The following is a 7919-nucleotide window of genomic DNA, read 5'->3' as shown; positions in this document are numbered from 1 at the left end:
GCTGAACAGCCCCAGCTCCCTTAGCTGCTCTTCATCAGACTTGTGATCTAGACCTTTCAGCAGCTTCATTGCCCTTCTCTGAAACCCCTCCTAATAATCTCCCAGCTCTGTCAGTGTGGGGCTCATGAGTCCCATGAGCCTCATGCAGGTCTTGTGTACTAGGTAGCCCTCAATCCCTTTGGAGTTTGGCGGGGAAAACGTCCCTGGACACCTGAATTCATCAAGCACTTGATCCAACCTGTAAGAGGCTCCGTCTCCTGGCCCGACCTCTTGCTGTTGCCAAGACCTGATTCAAATTGACCATTTAGAAATAAGTCATGAATCTCATCATCATGGTATAAAGGTTTAGATTGATTTATAAACTTCTCTGCAGCTTCAGGGATGTGGACTGCAAGAAATAAGAGAAACAGCAGGACTGAGAATTGGTGCTTGAGTGTCATCAATGTAATTCGTAGGACCTTCTCTTTGTAAAATGGTTTCTAGGAATACAGTCTTCAAAATGACCCTCCCCATAGTGTTTGAGTCAGCCTTCAGGACACAAGCTTTTCAACTCAGTGTTGGATGTAGTGACCATGCTGATAAGCTGCCAAATTAATGTAGGTAAGAAAGGATATGGCTAAGTAGACACTGTCCTAATGTGAATCCAGACCAGTCGATCGACGTTTCTTCCCTAGGTTGAATGCGGGAAGGCCTTTCACCTCTTCATGGGGTCTATGTGTTAAAATGTGAACACTTAAACCTCCATCTTTGCTAACCTGGATCCAGCTTGGTGGTTTTTGGATCGCAGGAGGAAGTTCTGTGGCTGCTCGTTAATAGGAAAGAGCCACATTTACATAAGTTTCTACCTATAGAGTGAAGGCTGACTGATTAACCACACAAGCCACCAACTCAACTTGTCATATAGGCCTCTTTTGTGTGAAACTGAATTGGTCCTGTAGGTATCCCTGTGTCTGGATGGAGAAGTAGCTACCAGAGAACAGACCAAAGAGGAAAAGCATGTGCTAAGGAGGAGCGTGAAGGTTTCTCAAGGACTGATAAATCCTAGAGACTGTTAGTCCTGTCGAATCTGCAAGAGCTGATAAACTCTGAGTACCAAATGTCTACTCAATCTGTGCAAGGCCACAAAGTCAATGACAGTTATCAGCCATGGGTTGTGTGCCTGTAGGGCAGAGGCTGCTACATGCAGACATGGACTCCAGGATTATGTGTACATTTGTTGAAATAAATGATTTTGTGGGACTTTCTGAACACCTCCTTGGAAGCTGTTAGCATGTCAGCACAAACCTCTACTGAGTATACAGCTGGGGTTGTCCTCCAACTGGGTAACTGAGTGATTGTGCGAGGGAACTATGAGGGAATAAGTGAATGTTGTGCGTGTTATCTGCTGTTAGTAGTAACAGCTTCCTAGAGTGAAAACTTTGAGTACTTTTGGCTGTCTCTTCCTAATCTCCTGTTGCATAGCCAAAGAATTTTTAAGCAAATCAGGGGAATTAATCCCTCCTTTCCATCTTCTCCTAGAGTCCATTTGTCTTCCTTTAGATTTCTGCATAAAGTCTGCTTTCTTCCTTTTCCTCTACAGTCTCTCTCACAGCTGCAATAGTTACAGATCCAAAACTGGAGGCTGGTCCAAAGACTTCCCCAAAAGTGTGAACTTTTAGTAAGGCAAAAGCAAAAATGTCTGATACTCTTATATATCCATATTTGCCTCCACTGGCCTCACTCAGTCTTAGCCATCTCTAGGCAGCTAATAATCCACCCATTATTTTTAGCACAGTTTTCTGTCCTCCCTCTCAGGTTCCAGACCAGATTTTCCTGCTTCTTTCCTAGCTGACTGAATAGAGACATTGGCCCGCTGTTCCAACACCATCTCTGGTTGTTTCTCACAGCTCCCTGCTAGTCTCCTACACAGCCAGCAGAACTGTAGTAGTTCGCCCTGTAGCAAAGGTTATTCCAGGTGCTTTCTCTGAGGCAAAGAGTAGGAGTGGTAGTCAGCATAAATGTTTAATAGGCCCTGAGAGCTAAGACTTTGAGATGAAGATCCTTTTGAAGCTACATTTACAGCCTCTGCTCTCCCAGGCTTTGTGTAACGAAAGCACCCCAGGCCACTGTGGTGTGGTTTTGGCATGTGCTGTAGTTCCCCTCAAGCACCTTGGATGGTTGTAAGCTTCAGAATCCCTTGACTCTCACTTCAAACAAAGCCTTTGCCTCACCTTCTCTACCTTCTTAATTTCCTGCAAATCCAGAGCTCTGTGCAGGAGCATCTGGCTCTGATCTTTGATACCCTCCCTCAAACACAGTCCCTCCCTCATTTTTTTTGTCTGCCAAATCAAGCACAAACACCCACAAATTTACTTTCATCATGTTCCATGTGCCCGGAGTGAAAAATCACTTGGCTGTAAGTGTGGTGTCCTTGCTTTACATATTCAACATAGGTTAGAAGAAGGGTGCTTGGGAAAGTGTTTGGTTCTCTAAGCTGGTTTTAAGACTGATCTAAAGGAAATGTGCTTTCTAGATCTTGCATTTCTCTCAGAGCTGTGGTCTGCCTTTTGTAATTGCTACTGTCTACTTGCACAGAGGTGCTCATGGAGGTTTTCTCCTTTAATTCATCCTTTTATGCCAAACAGAACTCCTAGATTTTCTGAACTCCTCAAAGAATGGCAATCTTTTCTTATGAAGAATGGCCATCCTACCTGCACTGAAGTTCTCCAGAAGCACGGACAACTAGAGAAGGTTTATTTGCAGAGAGAAAAGGTGATGCTAGTCAAACGGGACATTATAAATTAAGCTTCCAATAGCTGTGAGGTAGCTGATGTGTGGCTCCTCTTATAGCTTTCACGCTTGATTGTCAGCAGGGCTAGGCTGCTGCAAAAGGCTTAGGTAGCCTCAAAGCTCAGCAGAGGGAGGAAGGAAGCTATACAGGATGCTGAGGTTCAAAACGTGTGTTTGACACTGCCAGGGCATCTGGGGCTGAGCCCAGTCTTTACTATAAGAAGCCACACGGTTTCAAGAGAGTCAGGATTGTTTCCTGCTGGTGAGCTCCTTGTGGAGCTCATTTTCCCTTTGGCTCTGAGCTGTGACCTGTAACACTCAGCCCTGTGGAGGTGTTGGACTGTGGCCGGCAGGATTCAGGAAAGCTGGCCACATCTTCACTGCCTGGCTTGGGGGTGTTTGGTATTGAATATTCAATTATGTTATGCAAAGAAGGCTAACTGTGAAACTGTTACAGCAGCTCAAGTACTGCATGAGAAGTGCAGTACCAGAATATGACACTCAGTAAGGGCTGGGGTCACGAACTAAGGCTCAGACTGACTCTGCAGCTGAGTTGGACTGGGCAAAGCAAGTGCAGGAGATCCCAGAGTTTGGTCTTGATGAAACCCTATCCACATCTGCCAGTGAGGGAAGTCAGTAACCCAGCCCTCAGCCCAGCCTGAGGTTTTGCGAAGGCAACAGAAAGGATGAAGGATCCCGCAAAAAGTGGGCAAGGCATCTGTAGCTTAAGTCTGAGGTCACAGTTTAAGTACTTGTGCGTTCTGTGGGAGCAGCACAAACCAACTGCATCTGGTGCCTGAGAGAAGATGCAAGAACTGCTGTGGTTTCATCCCTTGAGGAATCTGTGTGTGCCAGGAGATGCCTGTGCTCACGGCAGTGATGACAGTATTATAAAGAATTTTTCCCAATGGCAACAGAGTGTAGCAGCCCCAAAAGGGAAGAAGGACACCTGTTGAGTGTGAACTGTATGTGTAAGTGCACCAGGGGACCACGTGGGACCAGGACTATATTCAAGTCTTTTTATTTGTACCACTAAAAAAAAAAAAAAAGGGAACGGTTCAGAAAATGTAGGATTCTTGTTTTGTACAGAAGAATAAACTGAGGGATTAAAAGTCATCAACACACCTGCACAAACAGCAAACTGGAAAAAGCACAGATTTGTAATGGTGAAGTACAGGGCGAATTTGGTATCAGGCCCTTCACCTCATCAAGGGGATGTATTTAATATGTTACCCATTTGCCTTCGCAGTTGTGTTGTAGGTCACCAACACAAGCTGAAATTGAATATATTGCTATAGAAAAGGCTTTGGCGTTAGGCTATGGCTGTAAAGAATTTAAAATCTGTTTGAGAGGCCATGTTAACTAAAACTGATATAAATCACATTTTGCCATTGCCAGTGGGGATCTGGCAAACACTTTCCTGCAAACAGAACATCTCTTTCTTTAGCTACAGTTGTGTAACTTGCAAATTGAATGTGAACCTGAGAAAGATTTAGTAGTTGCAGGCATACTCTCTAGTGCCTTTGACAAAAATGCTGTGGAACAAAGTCCCAGGCTAGATTATGTATATGTCAATTGGGGAAAACAAAACAGAAAAACCCAGCCCTGTCGGTTCTCAAATGAAATGCAGACTTTTACTGCTAGTGGTTTGCTGAGGACGAGACACTACAGGATGTAATTAAGGTTCTACTAGAAAATGATTTGCACAGCTTATTCTGTCCCTGTTTCAGTTTAAAATGATTTAGATACCACTTCTCTGAGGCATGAAGAAAACTGATCCTTGAAGTGTTGCAGGAAAATAAAGATACAGAAAGCCATTTGGAGCCTGAAGGCAGCGCAAGACATCTCTGCCTCCCTCAGTAGTCAGAAACACAAGTGATGTTAAATGGAGGAGCATATGCCAGTGGGAAACACTCACCCTCCTGAAGGAACTTAACGAAGGGGGTTGCATCAGCTTGATGTGGGAGTCCTGAGCAGCCATTTTCATATTGCTGGGTCACCTTTACTGGAAGGCACTACAGCATTATAAGGGAGCAGATCGCTTATATCTGCTGACAGTGGGTTTCCTATACATAACAATAACGCCTGACAATGGACGACAGTTCAGTACAAGCTTAGGTGTATTGCAGCTATTCCCCAGTGCCTAAACTTACCCAGCCTGGGGAAAGCAATGTCAAAATACTGCCAGAAAGGGGGCAGTGTCCATCTGTTGCATTTCCGGCACTACTTGGTTGCAGCAGATTGTCACATCTGTGCTAGCAGAAAGAGATATCATACAGGGGTGGGTTGGCTGAGGTAAGTAAACAGAAAAAGTGGAACAAAAAGGTGGGATGATTTTGCAGCCTGGGATTGGCAGTGTTTCACAAGTGATATAGATACATAGTAACAGCAAGAAACAGCAATTACAGCGGGGCGTGCTCTGCAGGGACTTTGTGATCATGTGAAGCCGTTGCTGTAGGCAGGACGTGCTGTGGAGAAACAGATTCACGTTTCTCAAATTCCAGAGGGCAGTGGGGGAGTGTAAATCGCTGCCTTTTGTGGTGGTGGTGTCAGGTTAGAGCAGCTGTAGTCCAGAAAGGCAAACAGCTAGAAGTAGTGGGCTTTTTGCTAAATGACCTCGGTACGGGCTTTCCAGAGGACACAGGTGACAACACGAAACATCTGGGACAACATGACATTTATTAGGGGGAGCAGACAGCTTGTATGTACTTGCTGTTGTCCATTACTGGGGTGTAGTTGAACTTGGCTCCCCAGGGAAGCTTTGGGACCTGTACCCCTCTCGGAGGAGGTGCCACCATGCAGATGCTCACAGCACCGATCAGTTGGAGCTCAGACAGTGATTAACGCAAAACTCTTTGAGGTTCCTGCTTAGGAGTAAACCCTGAAAAACATGGAATATGGGAGCTCTGATGCGCTAATTCATCTGGCAACAAACGGCGTGTTCATGTACGAAGCGACGAGTGTTGAGAGGGCTCTAGTTCCTCCAAAAGTCCCAGCACTTGTCACTAGCAGTGTCATTGCTTCAGCTACTTTGTTTGCTGAAGACTGCCATCACTAGAGAATTCCTAGATGTTTGTGACTCCATAGACATTAATTCATTCAAGTTGTTAAATCATTGAAGCATTGAGCTGTAATTGTGAGCAGCTTTGTTCCAACTACTTTATTGCAGAGCTGCAGAAAAACTGTACTTTCCTGTATCTTAGCATTGCTTGAATGTAATAGAATTTCCTTCTGCTAATAAACTGAGGCATTAAGTTCCTAATTTAGGGATGGGATAAAATGAGTTGTGCTGTGATTTCTAATCATGGGAGAACTCTTCTAATGTGCACATGTTCAGAGTTTGTCTTATAAAAACGGTTTCTTAACAATGCCCATTGCAGCTAATTTGTAACTACATAGTGTAAACATTGATTTCTAAAGTTTTTTTAATAGATCCCCAAGCTACTTAATTATCACTTACTGACCCTTTAGTTTAGTTTCCTCAAACTTTATAAGAGCTGGGTCTCAAGTGGCAATAAGATGGACAACTTCTTATTCCATATCTAATAAGACAGGAAGGTCTCCAAAGCATTACTAGTTCACATCTTCCCAGAGGAAGGATCTTCATGGTGATACTCCTTGTAGCTGGACATCTAGAATGTTCTTTCTTGCTCAGTTAAAGCTTCTATTAAAATCAGGAAGAAGCAAATTCAAACCACAACTACTCCAGGGTTTAAAAAATCCTTTCTCTCAATAAGCCTGTTGCTTAAGGTAGCCTTCATTCAGGTCTGGCACACCTTTTGGTGTGTGAACCAGCTGGATTCTTCAGCATCCATGTCTATGTGAGTTGAAGGGAGAGCGCAACCTGCTTTCTGAGAACAATTTGCTGTGAGGAAAGTTTTCAGGCTAACTTAATCCCTATCACAGTTCCATTGACTTGAACAGTTATCAGAGCTGAACTTCACTTTTAGAGATTGAGTTGATCAATCTCTATCTGCATTTGGAAAAATAAAAGGTGAGACACATGGAGGGAGATTGGGAAAGGATAAGGAAATTATAGAAGGGTCATCAGAGACACCAGAGATTTCAACAGCTTTCAAGGCCATTGCAGACCATAAGGCACCTTTCTTATTGTCTTTGTTTTGCTGTAGACTAATCACCAACATATACCAGGCACTAAGCTAGAAACTTGAACACACCACCTCAGAGTACCCCCAGCACTGACGGTGCTACAAAAATAATAGTTGTACTTTACTCATCAAGTAAACCTTACAGTTTGTAAAGGATGAATAATTACCAGCTATTGAAGATCTGAGGAGCACAATGTCAAACAGCTGGCATGGAGTTCAACAAACAGCTTCTATTCCTCTAGAGCAACCTGGGACATCTGCTTGTAATAGGACTGGAAAGAATATTCTTGGACTAGGAACCCAGGCCCTTGGACCATGTGCTGCAAGCAGCTGTATGATGCAGAGTGCCCACAAGGCTAAAAGCACATGGCTTATTCAATCCTCAAAGCAAAATAAATCCTGTTGTGATAGCATTTTTGGTTACTGAAATATATTGAGAAGACTAGTAGAGAAGTAGGAAGTGTGAGGAGAAGTTCTAATTAAAGTAAGTGGCATAAATAAGGCAGAGACTTATTTTAACTCTATTTAGGCAGAAAATTTGAGAAAGGCATTTAGTGATGAGAGAGGAACTTCTGGAAGAGACTTCCAAAAGTAATACTTGTTCATTTTCTTGTTACCTCCTATCATCAGAGAGCTAGATCTGTCTTAAAAGGGACACTGAGATAGTCTGTCAGTGATGACAGAGCATAGCTCAGAGGTGCCCACCAGTCTGAAACAGGTAATGAAACTTTTCTTCTTGTCATGTACAGTATCACTGAAAACTCAGAAAATAGGATTGAAAGAGGCATGGGGATGCCTTCTAGTCCATCCCCCTATTCGATAGCATGGCTAGCTGTATCTGTCATTCTTGGGCAACATTTACCCTCTTTTTAAAGGCATGCAGTGACGAAGCCTGCCCAGACCAGTAGGAAATTTTGGCTCATTTTGGGCTTTCCTTCCGTGGTAAGTCCAAATCCTGTCTTCCAATGATGGCATTGTAGCACCTGTGTGGCTAGTCCTACCCCATCTACTACATTTGAATAGCTGATTTTTCCTAAGTAA

This window comes from Patagioenas fasciata, chromosome 1, assembly GCF_037038585.1.
Source record: "Patagioenas fasciata isolate bPatFas1 chromosome 1, bPatFas1.hap1, whole genome shotgun sequence".
Classification (NCBI taxonomy): Eukaryota; Metazoa; Chordata; class Aves; order Columbiformes; family Columbidae; genus Patagioenas; species Patagioenas fasciata.
The sequence above is the reverse complement of the archived record's forward strand: the minus strand, read 5'-3'. Positions refer to the sequence as shown.